Consider the following 19,297-nt stretch of genomic DNA (forward strand, 5'->3'; position numbering starts at 1 on the left):
TGTCAACTACACACATGTGTCACCCAGGAGTTGTGTGCCTGTTGTTTTGATTGTTCATCCCTGTGGATGTGGTTGTATGCCCATGTGTGAGTTGTATGTTGTGCACTGTGCAGTGTGTTGGTGTGTCCTTGCAATTCTGTCTGACTCCTACTTGTTGCTTTTTTCACTTGTGAGTATGCAGAGGATGTTACTGGCAAGTCAGTGTTGTGTTTTGTTGTACATGCATGTGTCTGGTGGCTGTTTGTGGGGTCTGTGGGACCTGCTGCTCCCCACTGCCATTGTGGTTTTGTTTTCTCATGCCTTGCTGTCCCATGGTGCCTTCTTGCCTCCAGTGTGGCATGTTGTGTGTGTTGTCATGCCCTCCCCTATATGTGCATTCAGATACATACCCATTGTGGGTCTGCACTCCCTCTCTTTGTTTGTGTGTGGTACACTCCTGCCATGTCCCCTACTGACATGCAGTACACTTCACTTTGGTGTGAGCTGTCCCCTTGGTTTGTATGTGTGTGTGCCTCCCCATGACTTCATGTGTGCCACTGTGCTTTGTGGTGCAGTTCTGTGTCCAGGGTCAATGTGTCACTCAGTGCATTTCCCCAATGGGTCATGTGTGATGTTCTGTTGCTGTTTATCAGTCATGGTTGCTCCTATGCAGTTCAACTGTGTGTGCTGCCCAGTCCTGTGGTCAAGTTGTTTCCATCTTTATGTCCCAGACTTGTGCATCTATTGGGTGTTGTGTTGGATGTATGTGTATTGTTTGTGTTATTGATTCACTTCCTGTGTGTGCTGTTGTCTTTGTGGTGTGCTGTATGGTGTTGTGTGGATTGCTGTTCTGTCACTGATGTCTGTGTGTGTCTGGTATGCTTGGTGTGCACACACAGCTTGTTGTGCATGCAGTGCTGTTTGTGTATGTTGCCTTGTGATTGCCTGGTGTGCATCCCCTGATGTTGTGCTGTGTTTGCTATGTGATTGTTCTGCCTGTGCATCTGCTGTTTGTTTGCTGTGGCTCTGTTGTTCTGTGATGGTGCACTTCTTGTGTGTGTTGTGGTATGTTGTCTGTGCATTGTTCATGAGTGAAGAGGTTGTGCACTCCTGTTGTGCCTGTGCTCCCATTGCCTTTCCCCAGTTTAGCTGCACAGGGCATGTCTGTTGTTGTTGTTGTTGTGGCTCTGTGTGTGTTTCTGTTGTATTTGTTTCCACATTTGTTGTGGCATCCCTGTGTGTGTGTGTGTGTGATGTTTGTGGCTGTGCCCAGGGTGTGTGGTTGTTTGTGTGTGTATTGCCTGTCAAGTATTGCCAGCCTTCAGTGTGTTTGGCACTGTTGTTTTGTGCTGCTGGTGTGAGGGGGTATATGTGTAGATTCTTACTGGTGTTTGTCAGTCCTGATGTGTGTAGATGGTCCCTGTGTGTAGTGCTGTTGGTGTACTCCTGTGAAGTAGTTGTATGGATGTGTGGCTGTTCCCAGTTTGACTTCAGGGCCCTCCTTTCATCCTTTCATCCTTGTGGCTATACATGGTTTGCCTTGCTGTCTCCCTGTGTTGTTGCACTGAGCTGTCTGTGGTTTGAATTCACTGACTGTGCCAGCCATGTGTGCTTTGAAGGTGTGAGGGTGTTGTGGTCTGTTCCTTGTGTTGATGTGATGTACACATGCTTGTTGTGTGTCTCCATGGCCTTCCATTTGTGTGCAGCCCACTTTTGTTTCCCTATTTGTTGTGCTCCATTGCTGTTGGCATGTGAGGTGTGTATGTGTTTATGTCAGTCTGTGATATGTATGTGTGACTGTGCAGGCTGTGTGTCCATTTGGATGTTGATTCCTTGTGTGTGTTCATTTGTTGCTTGTCCTCATTGCTTTTTCCCTGAGTGTGGTGTTGTGTGTGTTTACTTGGCCCTTGCTATTGTGCTGTGTGTTGTGTGTTCCTGCGCAGCCACTCCTGCATTGTTTGTCTCCATGATTGTCTGTTGTGTGGTGCAGGGTTTGTATTGCCCTAGCTTGTTGTTGCGCATGGGGTGCACAGGGGGGGCATATGGCATGTGCCTTCAAGGGGTGTGATAGTGTGTGGTGGGAGTGGGTGTGGCCCTGTGGTCTTTGTGCCCTGCCTATGCCTGGCACTGGCCCTGCCTTCTGCATTGTGCGCATGTATTTGCTTGTGTTCGCCGCTGCAGTGACGTGATCAGGACATTGCTGCATGGTGGTGGTAGCTGTGTGTCCAGGATGACTTTGTGGCAGGTGGGTGATGTGTGGGTGCCCTTGTGGATGTGTCCCTGTCCCCCCTAGGGTATATAATGTGGATTTGGACCCTGTGCCAGGCCATGGGTTGTGTGTTGTGTTATTGCGTACCTGTGGCGGCATCCGCGGCGGTCCATGAGTTCCTGGTGATGTAGCAGGTACAGCACCGGAAAGACGTGTAGAGCTGGGTCCATGGTGGTCATGACCGGGACTCTGGTTTCGCGCTCCGCTGTCGAGCTTCCGCCGTCTCTGGTTGGGCGGTGTCTCCACTGCGGTGCGTCTGCTTGCTTGTGTCATCCTAATTTGTGGAGCGGGGCAGACATCATTCCGCATGGTGGAGGGTCTTCATTGGCTTCCACCGCCACGGTGGCGGGCGCATTTCGATGGCAGTGCGCGTCGCACCACGACAGTCGGAAATTGGCCTATGTTTGACCATACTAATATGGCGGGCGTGATGTCCGCTGCTGGCAGGCAGGAAAAGGCATTTTTCCGCACCGCCAGCGCCGCGGTGGTCCCACCGCCCTACATCCTAATGGACCCCTTAGAATTCATTCCTAAATTTGGACCCAAATGCGCCTCGCTCCCTATTTCTTCTACTACCACTATCCCTTCACCTTTACATTGTATGATTTCAGCGACTCGTCCCCCCATGTTCCTACAGCTCTGTTGCTAATGGTAATGGTAACCAATATGGTAACATACTCTGTTAACAGTATGTCAAAATTTCAGTACACTTTCTACACCAGTATAGCAATTCCTAACCCACCTGTATCAGGTGTGGTTGAGTGTTTGGACTTACAGCCATATCTCATTCTCCATTACTTTTTGATAATATCAGAAAACCTATTCATACATCTCCTTACATTTTTCCCTATAATACAATCTAGTTTTAACCACTACCATAAGTATACCAGCCAATCAAATTACCTCTTTCAAATATTAGTGGCAAGACATGTTTTTAACTGTTTCTTTTTTAAATCTGTCTTATTATGCTGCAGCCTTCTCCTGTGTGCTACTGATCTTTCCTTTGAAAATGGTTACAGTGTGGATAGTGGGCCATAGTTATGTGTTTTGGGCCGGATAGTCTACTATAAAGAGTAATATTGATAGGGACCTGAGTTTGGCTAATGTGGATAGTACTTGGATTGGCCAGAAAGGCTTAAAGTGACATCAGTTGCTTCCATTGGTTAAAAGCATTATGGAGTGCCAACATCCAGACCTCATGATTGTGCACTGTGGTGACAATGATCTGGTCACTCCTACTGGGGTAACATTGGAAATCCTAATGAAGGATATCTTTGGAAAATGAATGGCACTTTTATCTTGCCCTGCCTTGGTCTTTTCCAAAATATGCCAGAGGCATAAATGAAAGTGGTCACCTGGATTCTGTCCATATATACAGAGATAGGAAACATGCATATTAAACTTTTTCTGCATTCCTGAGGGACCATAATATGGGCTCTATCTACAATAATAACCTGCGCTTTGACATGTACAGCATTTACAGAGCTGTTGGAGTGCATTTTCCAGAGAAAGGCAACAGGGTATTCCTGAATAATTTGAAAGACTGAATCCTATTTTATGTTGTAGTAATGGCATACACATAATAAACACAAATGCTCTTTTTAGAGTCACCCTATTCCCTAAACACTTGTTAATTTCCTTTGGAACTACTTAAAAAACAGTCTAGAATCCGCAGCTCCATCGTGGATCCACAAACCAAAAGCGCACATTTGATGCAAAACAACACATCTAACTTTTCTTAAATAAGATTCCTAATGATCATTGTCTGTATGTGTCAATATGTGACTGAAAGTATTAATGCCTGAGTTGGTTTGTGACTGGGTATGTAAATGACAGTATGCATATATCAGTCGGTGTAAGAGTGTGTGCATGAGTACATGAGTGATTGTGAAAGAGTGCATATGAGTGTAACTGTGGTTGTGATAGTGTCTGTATAGGTATATAAGTGGGTGTCAGAGTGTGTGTTTAATAGTAAGTGTGATAGTGTCTATGTATATATATGAGTGGGTGTAATACTGTCTGTATAGGTGTAACTAAGTGGTGTGACAGTATGCCTATAGCTGTAAGTATGTGTGTGAGAGTATCTGTATGGGTATGTGAGTGAGTGCGAGAATGTCTCACTGGGTCTGTGTTGTGCTCTTTACATGAAGACACTGGTAGCCATGTTGTAAGTTTCTAAGTCTTCTTTATTGGTTCCAGTTCCAGGTAATATCAGTCTTAGTTCAGCCATGTACCAGCTCCTACACCAGCCCCACCAGGAGCAGCCTGCCTAGCTGCTCAGCCCATCTCCAACTGTCATCACTCATCCACACAGGCACCCAGGCATTCCATTCATCACAGTCACACCAACATTCCGTTACCATCTCTCACTCTGGCTGAGCAGCTAGGTAGACCTAGGCTAATTACAATTAAATGTAATACTCAGGATATAACATTATCCCTTTCCTTTTAAAATGAAAACAAAGATTACAATACTGAAGCAGATAACTACACACAAGATAAGTAGTAATGTTCACAATTCAAGGATGCAACAAAAAAATAAAACATCACAAAAGAGAGAACAATGCAAATAAAGAAAAGATGGGCAAAATACGACATACATAAAAAACATGCATCAAAATTTCCCATCATCCCTCAAGAAGATTATTCATTCAAATAGTTATTAAATCACAAACCAAGTTGACACAGAGAAACAGATTAACACTGCATCGCAGAGAAACAGACTAACACTGCGTACCTTTGGGAAGGAATAACAATTGTCAAGAAATTTAAATTACAAACTAGCAATAACGCCATCCTTCCCCATGAACATTTGAAAATCAGGTAGTGAAGGGTGCACACACCCCACGACAAACACCCGAGGCCAGAAACAGACAACAAGGGTGAACCAACACTACAGATACACGTGTACCACAATATGGACCACATAGAGGGTACATACAGTGAGGCGCAGGGCGACTTACGCACGACCACATCTGAAGCGCGGGGCGACTTACACAGGACAACACGTGATGCGTAGGGCGACTTACACACAACAACATCTGAAGCGCAGGGTGACTTACACAGGACAACATGTGACGTGCAGGGCAACTTACACACAACAACATCTGAAGCGCAGGGCGACTTACACAGGACAACATGTGAGGCGCAGGGCGACTTACATACGTACACAGAGACAAGACGTGCAGCGCAAGGCGACTTACCAACACAGACCAACGTGCAACGTAAAGCGACTTACACACATACACACAGACAAGACGTGCAGCGCAAGGCGACTTACCAACACAGACCAACGTGCAACGTAAAGCGACTTACACACACAACACAAAGAAGATGGGAACCACCCACCAAGATCAGAACCACCCTAATATAAGGGATAACCTGTGATGTTCACCCACCAGGAGACTAGGACGTCCCAACGGATTAAACAGCTAAAAACTGTGGCATCACGAAATATGAAACATTGTAGAAAACCAGAAGACTGTGCCCTACGCCGGTGAGCGACCTCTCACCCGAGTACTAATCAAGACACACATTAATAAAGTTCTCATTCCACAGCTATGAGATTTTCACATATGCTATTTCGACTCTCATAAACTAAGACTGACCGCACTAATATTAAAGATGCACAACACATCATCAAAACCCTTGTCAAACCGGCCAGTGTAACACAATAGCTGCTGGGCTCCTTATGATATCACATTTCCACTCCATCAAAGTTATATGCCACTGAAATGTGTCTCCTGCTTTGGAAACTTACCGGCAAAAACAAAGTTCCGTGAGACTGTCAGACCTCCTTGCAAAGTCGACACGAGTCCGACACTCCTCCTTCAGACATCGATGCATACATCAAGTATATCTCGCGTTGTCCCCAGAGATCATGTCGTTATGCTAAAACTTTATTTGAAGATGAAAGAACAACAACAACGTGGTTGGCAGCACAAAGCATGTATGGCAATGACCAAGGCAAACACGGTAGATCGCCTCCAAACACAAGATGGCGGCACGTTTTATTACGTGCGCCGGGTGGCTCACGACACACTGAAACTCCCAAAGCATCTAACGACAGAGCTCAGCACTGGAATCCACTTCACAGAAGTTCGAAGAGGGAACACGCGCAACTCCAAGTGTAAAGTGAGTGGCACGCGCATATTTGAAATTTGAAATTAGAGAAAACAGTTGTTTTGAGCAAAAGTTGAGGGCAGATTGTTGATGCTAGTAAGATAAAGTAGATAAACTCACCAAACTTTCACAGAGCACTTAACAGAAGTCCCCCTTCTGCCCCCTTCTGGTGCCTACTGCCGCCGGCGATTAAAGCTCGCCGACAACGTGTTGCCACAAATCCCCATTACACGCATTACTCGCCACAGAGCAGTGTCATCACAAAAGGACACTACAGCCTGGGAATACTACAGCCATCTAAAGGACTACAGTCTGTAACTGAGTGCATAAGTACCTATGTGGTCCTATGAGTGGGTGCATAAGTCTCAGATAAGGACCTGTAAATGGGTGAATAAGTGTCTGATTGGGTCAGTGAAAGGGTGCATGAGTTTCAAAGTGGGTCTGTAAATGGGTGCAAATGTGCCTAAGTGGTTGTGTGAGTGGGTACATGAGTGTCTGAGTGGGTCAGTGAGTGGGTACAGGAGTGACTAAGTGGGTCTATAATTGAGTGCATAAGTCCCTGAGTGGGTCTATGTGTGTGTGCATAAATCCCACACACCCTTCTTCATCCAAGAAATTCAAATTAGGAACCTATCATTATTCTGATGATACTCTACTAGTTTGCTGCCTAGATTGTTCCCCTAGTGATCACCCCTCAGATTTTGACTGTCACATGGTCCTGGATGCACACAATTGTCCTAAAACCTGAGCAAAACAAACCATAAATGCTACTGATTTATAAAAAATACCAATAAATGTGATTAATCTTTATGATTCAAATAACTGAGCTATCCTCCTTCAACCAAATGGTATAGAGTCATAATATTGATGTTTAAATATTGATATGCCATAATATAGATGTCTAAATATCGATGTGACACAATATGGACCTACAAGAATATCGTTGATCAGAATATCGACATGCAAGTAAGAAATATCTTTTTTGTTATTATCTAATTAAGTTAGTAATATCATTAGCCAAAATATTGTTCTCACTAATATCGAAATGTATTTTAGTGTTCTGTATTTTATGTTAAAAGTATAGTTTATTTTTCTAATGTATGTTTGAAATTTTTAGAAGTAATTAATTTTATGTTAAGTAATTTTTGCGTATTTTAGTTCAGTAGCGGGTTGCCGGTTTATAGGCGGATAGGGTGGGAAGTAATTTAATTATAACGTATTTATTAATGATTTTTAGAAGTTATTAATTTTATAAAAATTAAATATTGCATTTTAGTTCCATAGCGGATTGTGGGTTTATAAGGGAATAGGGAGGGAAGTAATTTAATTATAATGAATTAATCAATAATTTAAAGTAATTAATATTTTTGTATTTCATAATTTATATTGTTAATTGTGTTTATTAATTTGTTATTACTTAGTTATTAATTATTAATTGGTAAATATGTTGTGTCATTTTTTTGAGCAAGGTGTGGGTTTATAGGGGAGTATGGTGGGAAGTAATTTAATTATAATTAATTAATTTAATATTTTATTAATTAATATTTAGGTATTTACTATGGTATTTTGGTAATTGTGTTAAATAATTTGTTATTAATTAGTTATTAATTAGATATTAATTATTAATTGGTAAATATATTGATTTCCTATTTTTTAAGAGCAGGTTGTGGGTTTTTTAGGGAGTAGGGTGGGAAGTAATTTAATTAAAATTAATTAATAATTGTTATTAATTAATATTTGTATATTTAATATTTTTAATTGTTAATTGTGTTAAATAATGTATTATTAATTAATTATTTGGTTATTAATTATTTATTGGTAAATATATAAATTCTGTCTTTTTTTAGGAGCGGGTTCTGGATTAATAGGGGAGTAGTGTGTAAAGTAAGTACAATATAATATATATTTTTATATAATATTTAGTTATTGCTATTTTATAGTTGTAATAGTCTGAATTAATATATTACTGATGGTTTTTAATTTAATTGTTCAATGTTATTAGTTAATTAATTGTTAAGCAATTATGTTAATTGTGTCATGTTTTACAATATTGGTGGTGTCATTTGTAGGGGGATTTTGTGGGAGGTAAAATATTTTGTAATATTTAAATATTTGTTAATTAAGGTTTATTATTTTGCTGGAGTGGGAAAAATAAATTATTCTACTCCGCTATCCAACACTTTCTCTACTGTTGCAATTGTTGGAGTGGGAATAGTAATTTTATCCCCTCCGCTATTCAACACTTTCCCCACTGTTGCACTCGGTGGAGTGGGAATAGTAACTTATTACCCTTCGCTATCCAACACTTTCACTACTGTTGCACTTGCTGGAGTGGGAATAGTAAATTATTTCCCACAGCTATCCAACACTTTCCCTACTGTTGCACTCCCTGGAGTGGGAATAGTAATTTTATCCCCTCTCCTATTCAACACTTTCCCTACGCTTGCACTTCCTGGAGTGGGAATAGTAATTTTATCCCCTCCGTTATCCAAGACGTTCCCTACTGTTGCACTTGCTGGAGTGGGAATAGTAAATTACTCCCCTTCGCTATCCAACACTTTTGTATAGTTGTACTTGCTGGAGTGGGAATAGTAATTTTATCCCCTCCTCTATTCAACACTTTCTCTACTCTTGCACTTGTTAGAGTGGGAATAGTAATTTTATCCTCTACGCTATCCAACACTTTCCGTACTGTTGCACTCCGTGGAGTGGGAATAGTAAATTATTCCCCTCCGCTATCCAACACTTTGACTACTGTTGCACTCGCTGGAGTGGGAATAGTAAATTATTCCCCTCTGCTATCCAACACTTTCCCTACTGTTGCACTTGTTGGAATGGGAATAATAAATTATTCCCCTCTGCTAACCAACACTTTCATATTGTTGCACTTGCTGGAGTGGGAATAGAAATAGTATCCCCTCTGCTATCCAACACTTTCCCTACTGGTGCACTTGCTGCAGTGGGAATAGTAATTTTATTCCCACTGCTATCCAACACTTTCCCCACTGTTGCACTCCGTGGAGTGGTAATAGTAAATGTTTCTCATCTGCTATCCAACACTTTCCCTACTGTTGCACTTGCTGGAGTGTGAATAGTAAATTATTCCACTCCGCTATCCAACACTTTCCCTACTGGTGCAATCGCTGGAGTGGGAATAGTAATTTTATCCCCTCCGCTTTCCAACACTTTCCCTACTATTGCATTCCCTGGAGTGGGAATAGTAATTTTATCCTCTACGCTATCCAAAATTTTCTCTACTGTTTTAGTTAATGTAGTGTAAAATGGTGTTTTAAAATTAAATAATTATAATATTTTAATTTAACTTTACAGAAACACACAGTCACTGGATGATGTCGTCAGTGATGTCATTTGAGATGTCATCAGTGGTGTCATCAGTGATGTCACTGACCATGTCATGAATGATTTAATATGTGACGTCATCAGCAGTGCTTTGCGGGGGCGCAAGTTATACTTAGCTCAACTAACTATAACAACCGAATTTCCATGATTTTGTACGAGTGAAATGTGTAACTAACTATAAGTTCCCTGAAACCTATGGTTTTTTCAGTGAATTTCGAATGTTTTTTAAACATGTTTTATATATGTATATCTCAAGGTCGATGAAAGAATAAATGGTTATATAAGTGTCTAAATGGATGATTTTTTTTTTAATGAAAAATTGATTGTATAACTGACTGATTAGGTGTATCTTAATGAATACATGGGTTAGTGAGTAATGTTTAAATATATAAATATCTGTATTAGTCTCTCACTTTGTGTATAAGCTGCATGGGTTGGTGAGTAGATACAAGAGTGTCTATATGGGTTATTACTTGTTTTTTCGAGTATCAGTATGAGTGTCTAAGTGTCTGTATGGTTCAGTGGGGCTATAACTTAGCGCATACATGCATGAATGAGTGAGTCACTATTTCTTTGTGTTGAAGACAGTATGTGTGCAGGACTGTATGGGTGGATGAGTGTGTGAATGGGTGTGTTAGTGAGTGAATGACTGTCTCAATAGTGTCTTTGTAAGTAACTACATATATTTTAAACTGGTATATGTGAGTATTGGTGTATATAAGTGAGTATATGTGAGAGTGAGAGATTGGAAGAGTTCTGTATGAATAAGTATGTGTTTCTATAAGTGATTGTTCAAAAGAGAGCTGTGTTGCAGAGAGGTGTTCAGAGGCCATGCCCTTTTGTACCACACTCTGCAACGCAGCTCCGTGGCGCTTACTGGAGGTACTTGGTGGACTAGTTGGCCCCCAGGGACCCTCGGGATCGAAGGGGAATTAATTCCCCAACTTAAAATCGCCACAGGGCGTGTTTGCACACGTCACCTCAAGCCCCGCCCCCTTCCTTCACCACTGTGCAAATATGCCCCGTGGCGTGCTTTAAGTTGGGGGATTAACTCCCCTTGAATCCTGAGGGTCCCTGGGGTGCAACTAGCCCACCAGGTACCTCCATTAAGCGCCACAGAGCTGCGTTACAGAGAGGTGTAAAAAGGGGCGTGGCCTCAGAATACCTCTCCGCAACGCAGCTCTCTGGCGCATACTGGAGGTTCCTGGTAGGCTAGTTAGCCCCCACGGGCCCCCAGTATTCAAGGGAAATTAGTTCCCAATCTCCAAACGCGACAGGGGGCGCGTTTGAGGAGTGGTGCAGGGAGGGGGCGGGGCCTCCGTGCGATGCCAGTCTTTTAAAAAAAAAAAAAAAATGTTAAGAAGGGAGGCTGTGTGGCCCCCCATCTTTTCCTAATAGATTTGGAGGGAGGCGGCGTTGCCCCCTCCTCAGGCAACTGGGACCCCATCCCCCGGGGCCGGCCGTTCCTTTATTTATTTATTTATATTTGGGGAGGGGGGCACGATGTCACTTCATGTGAGAGATAGATATGCAGCCTAGCCCTGGTTCACAGATTTAAATTTAGACTCATGGGCTGATTTAGACAGTAGATGACTGTCTATACTCTGTCAGGGCAGAATAGTACAATAATCCATCACCTTGATGGCGCGCCTGTCTTATGAAACTAGAGATGTCTGCCAGCCCAGCAGACTTGTCCCCCAGTGGCAGGAATTGAAACCTGTCAATATATTAAAAGCTTGATGGATGGCTCTCACATGATGATAATGTCTGTCAAACTTTTAATCAGTTTTTTATTTCCAAAAACAAAATCCCAACGCAGGATTTTGTTTCTCAAGATCAAAAAAAATGAATGACTCCCACACCATGGGAGTTGTCTCCCATGGTGAGGGGGTAATTTTGCAGTTTTCATCGCTCGTTATTGCCAGATTTTACCTGGCACTGATGTGCAGTAAAAACTGTCCATTTGACTGCCCACTCTGAATTGGGTGGGCGGTCAGATGTCCAAATCTCAGAATGCTTGGCACATTTTATTTTTAAAATAAAACAAATGAATGACCCTTGCACCATGGGAATTGTCTCCCATGGTGCGAGGTCATTTTACAGTTTCCACTGCCCCTTACTGCCAGGTTTAACCAAGAAGTGACAAAGAGTGAAAACTGTCCATTTGACCCCCACTGTAAATTTTGCAGGGCCAAACCTCTGACAGTGATTACTCTATTGGGCCATTGGAGGTTTATGTCAGTGCCAGAGATGGATTAGTCACCAACGCTGACATAGTGAATGTCTGCCCACCTCTAATCGAGGCTGGCAGTTGCAACGGAATACCCTCCCCGTCAGACTCCACATCAGGCCATTAGTCATGCTTTGGTAGTCAAAAAAGAGCAAGGCTGGAAGTCATGGCAGGTCAATGCTCCACATGGACAGATACCTTTTTCAGGAGATTCCATCAAAGCAGTTTTCAGCACAGCAAAAAGCTCTGTTTGCAACAACCTGATTATCTTGCATGCCATAGGGTTAACCTCACATGGCACACTTCAGCACTAAGTCCCTGTTCAAAGGAATTTGAAAAAAATACTAATTCACAACTGTTTAAAAGTTCTGGGAAAGTTCCTCCTGATCAGTCTGACAGACTCCTGTTAAGGCAGGCTTCTAGATACAAGATTTCTCTCCAGCCAGGTCACTTGCAGAGACCAGTACTCAGTTGCCAGTTCGGCCTTCTTGGGATCAGGAGTCATTCTGATTTTGTACCCCCAAATTAGTTCCCTTCCCTTGGAAAGTAGTTCCAGTCCCTGGTTGCCAGCAGGAGTTAGGAGCCCTTCAGTCCTCTTCTTGAAGCAGCAGTCAGAAGTTAGGAGTCTTTTTGCAGCACAGCTGCTTTTTCCAATGCAGTTTTTCCAGGTGCAGTAATACTCTGAGGAGGTAGCGTGAATGTGAAAGGTTTATTCTGTTGACTAGCTAGTGAATGGATGAATTATAACACACAATCCTAATTATTTTCTCAAAGTTCCCCTGCCTCCTGCAGTGCTTGCTCTTTCCCTTAATGTAAAATTATCCAGGAGCACTTTGCTCAAGATTGCAAAACCAATCTGCCACCAGGCAGACTTGCCTTTCTCTACTATTGGAGTCTCGCTGTCTGGGAAGATTTCGGAAATGGAAAAGAGAAGCATTCCTTGGCATCTCCAAATCTAAGGAAGAAAATATAAAGTTGACCTTTGTTCAGCCAACTGTTCCTGTCAATTGCCGTTGCCTATGCTCTCTGAGCCAGAGTCATTAACTCTCCCAGACCAACATGTGTATTCCATATCTGGAGGTGTGTGATAAGTGGTATAAATAATCGAAAGCCATTTCTGGCTCAGAGAGCCTAAAGTACATTTTTATAAAGTTACTTTTCTGATTAAGTTATCAAACGTCTAATTTCACCATTAACTCTGATTTTAAAACCAAGCAGGAAATAAGTTTGCAGCATTGGTATAGCTTTTTTGGAAGTAGAAATATGTGATTAAGGTTTTAATCCACATTTAATCTAACTGAGAGAAAAGTCGACCAATCCACAAAAATGTAAGTAGTTTTTGCCTGTTTTTCACTGTGAGGGCACACTAACTCTAACATGTAGTATGCCTTATCATTCTATATTGTGAGTCTGCCCTATGGGGTTACAAGGCACAATATAGGCGTAACCTATGAATATTCAACAACTGTTTTTTCCTAAATAGCAATGGCACTTTTTCGAGCAGTGTGTCATTAAAGTTCATTTAAACTGCAGCCCAGCAAAAGCATAGTGGTGCTCCTGGCAGACATATATTTTGTCATACAAGTGGGTGGTTAAATACACACTGCAACCCATATATGAAATGTAATTTTCCAGGCCAAAGGTGCACTTCAGCATACAAAGAAGTGATGGGTAGAACACCTGAATTAATCTCAGCCGCTGGAAATTACTCGGGCCACCATCCCAGTCCATCATTATTTTGCACACCATGTCACTTCAGTTTGGGCCCAGCCATTTGTAGATCAGTCTTAACCAGTACTGCCTAAACCATAACACAAGCAACCAATATTGGGACTTATTAGTCAGGTCTAGCTTAGTTCTAGGGGCACGGTGTGCACAGGAGCCATGCCTAGGCATACCTGTCCCTCTCAGGGCATCGCACTAAAGTATGCACAAAAGTCATGAATGGAATGCTCAAAATAATCTCAGCCATTGGTAATTGCTCAGGCCTCATCCCAGGTTGTTACAATATGTTATATTTATATATATGATATGTTTAATTTTAAGATATTTTAACATTAATATACATTTATTTATATTTTTAACTATTTTAAACAATTTAAGGTAATTAAACGTTATTTCCTATGTGGTTTATTGTAAGTCCCTTACTTCATAATTGTCTGTTTCCTTTTTCCCCTTTTCTTGCACTTATTTTAGGTTTTCCTTTCTCTCACTGCTCCTAAATAGAGTTGAAGGTGCTAAGAATCCTTTTGAACCATCAACTTATTCTTTTAGCTTCTTTATCCTATCGATTTATCAAACAATATTTTATAATGTGGTGAGAAAGCAACAAAACCAAACTCCTCTTTTGAACAAAGGAATACTTCTTCCTATGGTGTATTTTCTAGTTCTCCATTCCTTTTAGCATATAAATCACACTCCTAAATTGTTTAAAGAATATTTACTGTGATTCCCTTACTTAATGTCCGGGCTTAGGGTGCCCTTTCTGTGCCCAAAACCCATTTTTTAAAATACTTTGTTCATTTGTGGGTGCAGAAGGTACAGTACGGCATCTTCATATCTTTTTTATAATAACTTTTATTGGGGTTGAAAAGAGAATACAAAGATTACAAGTAGTGTAAGAAAAAAAGATATTGTACTATCATATTGAATAATGCCAATAACATAGTGAAAAACACGTCAGAAATATAATACGATAACAAATATGATATTACTGCCGAATAAGAACTGTAAAGTACAATTTTATGCTATAAGATAAGTGAAGAAGGAAATGTAGCACCGATATTAATAATAAATATATATTTATATTTTGAATATTTTTTTAATGTAGAAAAGAAAGAAAGAGGGGAAAAGAAAGAAATAGTAGCAAAGAAAAGAAAGGGAGGGAAGGAAGGATAAAGCAAATAGGAATTAGTGTAATGATGAGTGCGAAGATAGAAAAGTAGTGCAGGGTAACCAGAGTGAATCAGACTTGATTTTCTGGGATAGCAGTGAAGAGGAGACAGTAGATATTCTATGTTCATCGCACATAAAATCCCACCATGTTAGCATACATATTTTTGAGTTGTCTTTCCAACAAGTAAGAATAACCTTAAAAGCAAGATAATAAATAGATCAAAGAACCTCAAATTTGATGAAGTAACATGGAAATCAACAGATTTTGAATGGATAGAGGGATATTGCAATGAAACATATTCGAGCACTTAGACCATACAGAATTCCAAAAATTCAAAACATTGGGGCAGTAGTATATTAGGTGGAGTAATGTGCCCTTAGAGGAAAGACATGACATGCAAAGAGGAGAATGGAGGGATTGATTTTATGAATAAAAACAGGTGTGGGAACAGCTCGGTTGTATAGAAAAAATAGGGACTGAGTAATACTGGCAGCTTTGGATGTAGTAAAACTTGTTATGCCATAATTTATCCCATTGTTGAATTGAGAGGGATATCGATAGGTCTTGTTCTCATGCTGTTTCAGTTGAGGGTTTTAGTCTATCAGAAATAGGGGGGGACAAGAGTGTATATATGAAATCTGCTTTAGGATTAAAATCGGAAGAAAGTTTGTAAACGGGGGTTAAGGGAGAAAACAGAGTGGAGTCAGCAGGGAAATGTTTGGCCAATAAAAACATGTGGAGTGCCTGTGACAATTGGAATTATTGGCAAAGATAAGAGGAGGGTAGATCATATTGTTCCTGCAACGTTTTCAAGGATGTAACAGAATTTCAAGATATTAGTTGATGGACGTATAGGATGTCCTTTTCTTTCCAGTGTCTGTAGTATAATGATTTGTGTAGAAACTTAATGAATTTACTGTACCAGATAGAGGAGGCAAGGAAAGCTTGATAGAAGTTAGAGCCTGAAGTGAACAGTGAATGTAATAGGTGTTGGGGAGTATTTTAAGATAGGATAATTAGAAATAAAAGTATAATTGGACATATCACTAATATCATATAAGATAAATGAATCACTGACAGAATATCGAGGAGCTAAATATCGACCTACAAAAATTAACCAGAATATCGAATTCCTATCTACAAACAGGTAAGTACAAAAATATCAAATCCTAAATATCGTTGTAAATAATAGTTTGCTAAAATATCGAATTTTTTAAACGTCTGAAAAGTAATGTAAAATTAATGAAAAAATAAATATAATTAAGTAAAACTTACTTAAAAATACTTGAATACCCTTAAAATTAATAAATACAAATGGTAAGTTAATAAAAAAATAAACATGCATTTTTATTATTTATTACATATATATTAACTTAATAATATTAAAAAACAATCAATATTTTTAATATTTAAATGTTAAAAACATAATTTTAAATATAATTATATACATATATAAATAAACCTATAATATAAATATAAAAATAAATTATATATAATAAGTTAAAACATGAAATTATTTTAAAGAGATATATATTTGACATTACATTAAGGTGCCGATTTCGATCCGGGTAAAAAAAATTGCGTACGACTCGTATCCGTATATTTTTACGTACAAATCGTACAAGTACCGTACAAACTGCGAAGTACGATTCGTACGTGAAAAATACATACGAATTGAGTCGGGAAAATGGTCCGAGAGGGAGCCGTAAATTTTTACGTCCGAATAGCGTCGGGAAAAGTGTCCGACAGGGAGCCGGACATTTTTATGTGCAAATCGTAAATCAGAAGTCCGAGCGCGCAAGTACGATCCGTACCGCCCGTCCGAATACAAAACCGCATGTAAAATGCCCCGTACGGAGCGAACGCTGAAGCCTACATGTACACGGGTAAACTTGTGCCCGGATACGAGTCGTACAGCCCCCACACCCCGCACATGTCAGCACCGTACCCCCGTATGTCAGCACCGTACCCCCTCCACACCATACCCCAACACCATAGCACAGCCCCACCCCAGGCCCGTCTCCCAGCCCTGCACCTGTACGCCCCATACCCCAGGACCGTACCCCAGCACCGTACCTGTACGCACCGTACCCCAACACCGTAGCCCAGCCCCGTACCTGTACGCACCTTACCCCAATACCGTAGCCCAGCCCTGTACCTGTACGCACCGTAGCCCAGCCCCGCACCTGTACGCACCGTACCCCAACACCCTAGCACATCCCCGCACCTGTACGCACCGTACCCCAACACCGTAGCACAGCACGCACCTGTACGCACCGTACCCCAACACCTTAGCACAGCCCCCCACCTGTACGCGACGCACCCCAGGCTCGTACCCCAACCCGTACCTGTACGCACCGTACCCCAACACCGTAGCCCAGCATCGCGTATGCACGGACATTACCTACGCGAAAATGACTCGTACAGAACCAGGACACTGTAAAACAGCACAAGGAGGGTCAATTCGACTCGCACAACACCACAAAATACATCTCTATGACTGACCTGGCACATCCAAACATGCAAATAGAGGCCCTAAATCACAACCACCTCTTATAACACACCCACCACAAATTCTAACCCAGCCACACCCACAAATGGACCAATAAAAAGGGCCCACACACACAACCCATGAGCCTTTGCAACAGACTCACTGCTGCCAGACCCCACAGACAAACAACTGCACCTTACTTACACATTAACTACACCTTCACTTACACACCTTCACACAACCTCATTCACAAACACCCCCTCTTCACGTTCACACACACACCATCACATTCACACCCACACACCCACAACCATCCACACCCACACCCGACACCATGCCCACAGACAAGAATCCAAAGTTCACAAGGGCGGAGCTGGACCTCCTCGTCAACGAAGTCATCAGAGTCGAGCCACAGCTGTTTGGAACATTGGTCAGACAGACCAGCATAGCCCAAAAAACAAGCCTGTGGCAGAGGATCGTTGAAAAGGTGAATGCTGTTGCGCCCATCCGAAGGACCAGGCATGAATGCCAAGCCAGGTGGTACGATCTGCGCAGGGCAGTCAAGAGGAAGATGAACGAGGAATACACCCAGAGTAACATCACTGGAGGCGGGCTGCCCCGCAGACCCGTACTTTACCATCCCTGGGAGGAGAAGGTGATGGCCATGCTACCGCCGGTGGGAGTACACGGAGTCGAAGGAGTCGCAGAGCCTGGTGAGTACACAAACAACTCACGTAAAATGGGGGGAATGCCATCCACACCACAAATACACCAAATGCACGCAACTTCCCCCAAGCCCTCACCGCACACAACCAGACTGAGAAAACCACGCTCATGCCACTAACGTCTCCATGCCCCACTCACAAATAAAGGCAATGCCATGTCCCAGGCCACACCAACCACAAACCCAAGACTGGATGTCCGAGATGCTGGGAGGGTGGGGCTCACACAACACATTGTGCAACTCCGAAGCAGACACCAATGCCCTCAGCCCATATGGCCTAGGTACATACCCATGCACCATGCCCAATGCACAGGGACTGGCAAAGTACTGACAAGGTAGCTGACACTTGGCCCTGCTGTATGCAGCACGAGGCCCTTCTGTGACCACTGTACACTCAAACACCAACTACACAAGCTCAGATATCTAGCACAGGCACTCAAACTCACTGTCATGCCAGCATGCACCATGAGGGGACAGACACATCACCTGGGAGACCCAATGACAAATCACACTACACCCAACAGCAGGCCCGGTCACACACCCCCCCTCACACAAGCACACAGGCAGGCAACGGATTTACCCACTCTCACAATGGATATGTGACACAACAAGACCAATCCATCGCCAAATAAGCATCCGAGCAAAAATTCTACTGGTCAAACACTCAGGAGAACATACCAAACTGTCCCCCGCAACATACCCATCCCCAAGTGGACATTGAGAGGAATGCTAGGCACATCCAACTACCTGGAGGATCTGTGACAACTTGAATATGTATGAAACATGGATGTGGCATGAAACAGCATTAACATTGTCTATCTCTCACACACAGGGCAACGTCATCGACCTCCCCCAACAATGAGGGGGAACAATCACAGTCCCAGGCTCAGCGTGAAGATGATCCCACCGGCAGCGACGACTTTCACCACTCCGTGGATGACCCCGACCAACCTGGCCCCTCTGGTGCCCAAGCCCCTGCAGCACCTGCGTCAGGTACATCTGGGCCAACCACCACCCCCCTTCCTGCCACATCCCAGGAGACACCCAGGAGCCCTGCTCACACTGAACAACACAGCCAGTCTGACCAGGAAGGACAAGGTTCGTCGCGCACCCAGGAGGAGGCAGACAACCCCGATAATGCCATCCCTCAGGGGTCCCATAGACCCGATGTGCCCACAACGGCAGGCCAGGCTCGTGTGGGCAGGGGTGGTGGGAGTGGAGGCAGG

This window comes from Triturus cristatus, chromosome 5_2, assembly GCF_964204655.1.
Source record: "Triturus cristatus chromosome 5_2, aTriCri1.1, whole genome shotgun sequence".
Lineage (NCBI taxonomy): Eukaryota > Metazoa > Chordata > Amphibia > Caudata > Salamandridae > Triturus > Triturus cristatus.